Here is a 2,500-nt window from a genome sequence, read left to right as displayed (position 1 = left end):
CTGAATTAACAGGACGTGCCGGCGCCAGTGAGCCGAGCCAAGGATGGATTTAGCCATCCGGGTGGTGCACAGATCGCAGGGGACTCCAACGGCGCCGGATGAAGGACGGGGCTCGATGTCGGGCAATTTAAATGCATGAACCTAGTTGTGTCCCACTCCATACGGGAGAGCGATTACAATTAAGTAGGTAAAAGCATAAGCCCTCGGCCTTTAATTGTTTATTAGAGAATCCTCGTCCGGGGGGCGAACAGATTGGAACGAGTGCTGTCTTTGTCAACTGGACAAAGGGGTAGATCTTGAATGTCCACCAATTTCACAACGTGCAGAACAGGACGGCTACAGTACGACTGCAAAAAACAACCTCCCTCGGTTCGAAACAGGGACGGCTTTTACCAACGCTCGATCCTGTCCGATCACACAGAGGTGACGGTATTGAAGCAACTCCGAGGCTGATGCAAGGCAAAATGTCATCCAAGCTGGAGGCTCATGTTTAACAACACAAGGCTGGAAAGGGCGGGAAATAAATAAGTAAATGAATAAATCAGCAACAACTGAAACAACCGGAGAGAAGGACGAACAAACGTGGAACACGCTTCATCGCCTGGACGAGCCATGACAACGCAGCCCGACGATGGACTGACTGAGGGGGGAAGCCTGGGGGGAGGGAGGGCTGTTGGCCAAGCTCAGTGGAGGAAGTGGTGGCCCTGGAGCTCCAGCGTCATCCCGCTCGCCTGGGGGCTTTGTGCAAAGCTCAGTAAAAAAAAAAACCCAAAATGAAACATGACCACAAAAATCAAAGCTCCAGCATTTTCTGAACTAGTTGCATACGGACAGGAAATGAAATCAAACCTGTTGGTGGTGATTAAACCGAATCAATAATAAAATCTCTAAAACCTTCCAAAAACGATGAATAAATCCGTCCTCCAAACCCAGATGTTGTGACAGTAGAGTCTCCACGTTTCATAACACAGGAATTGAACCCTCAAACATTAATTTCGGACAGTTTTGATTATATGAAGATAATTGCATCCAGTAGCCACAGTTCGGTGGCCATCTTGAAAAATGGCGGCCATATTGGATTTTTCGTTTGAAGAACGTTCATTTCTTGATAAGCGGCCTAAAGGTGAACTACGTGCAAAATGTCGCGCTTGTACCACCGACCAATCTGCACTAAGCCGCCCCACGGAGACGAGCGCCTCAGCAAACCCAGTGGAGAAGGCGCGGGAACTCGGGCTGAACTGGGTCATTGGTCTGTGATGAGTTTGCTCAGGGGCGGATGCGGTGGATCCTGCTCAGGTTTCTGGGGCGTCCTCTATCAAATTGGAGGCAGCGCTCATGGTGTAGTGGTTCGGCTAATGAGCCTGTCGCTGCCTCTCGTTGCTGTCATCCCTAAGCAGAGGCAAGGTTAACGGATGCCTGGGGGTGGGACGCTTGAAGGAGCTCTCACGTAGAGCACTTTGCCGTCCAAGAGCCTGATGCAAACAACCTGTTTGCAGTGCAGTCGACAGGAAGGCACGCACCGATCAGCCACAGCATTAAAACCACCACTAATAACAACTCATACTGTGTAGCTCCCTCTCGTGCCGCCAAGACCTCTGAAGGTGTCCTGTGGTACATGGCACCAGGACCTTAGCAGCAGATCCTTTAAGTCCTGGAAGCTGCGAGGTGGGGCCTCTATGGATCGGGTTGTTCCACCTTCTTCCATTGCTCCACGGTCCAGTTCTGACGCTCACGTGTCCATTGTAAGAGCTTTCAGAGGTGGACAGGGGTCAGCATGGACACTCTGACCGCTCTGTGGCTACACAGCCCCATACACATCAAGCTGTGATGCACTGTGTTCTGACACCTTTCTATCATAGCAGCATTAACTTTTTCACCTATTTGTGCTACAGTAGCTCTTCTGAGGGATCGAACCAGACGGACTAGACTTCACTCCCCACGTGCATCATTGAGCCTGTTGCCATTTTACCGGTTGACCTCCCTTGGATCACTTTTGGTAGGTACTAACCACTGCATGCCGGGAACCCCCCACATGTAACCTTTTGTCAAAATGTTATTCCTTGAGTATTTGTAGATGGATTGGAATAAAAGACACTGGACAGTAAATGAAGACGTATGTAACACAGACTTGTGCTACTGTAACTCCCACATTTGTTTTGAAAGTGTTATTTTATCTTTTATCCATATTTACAAGAAAACATTTCCCAAGGTGTGTGTTTTTCAAGGAGGCACACGCAGCCTGCGCAGAAACGCGTCCCGCCAAAATGTGACCCTTCCCGTCCGCGATGGGCTCCCAGGGTCACATCTTCCTCAGACGTACCAGCCAGGCTCCCATTTTCTTTATGGGGGAGATCAATACTTACTGAATTCGGTCATATTTATGAAACGCCCCAATTTAAGTCAGAAACAAAGCAACAACTCTGTCAGGTTAAGGCATGATTTTGGATATTTACAAAGATAGAGTATGGATGTTCTGTAGAGCCATGGACTTATATTAGGG

Source organism: Zeus faber (genome assembly GCF_960531495.2).
Source record: "Zeus faber genome assembly, chromosome: 5".
Classification (NCBI taxonomy): Eukaryota; Metazoa; Chordata; class Actinopteri; order Zeiformes; family Zeidae; genus Zeus; species Zeus faber.
Note: the sequence above shows the minus strand (reverse complement) of the source record.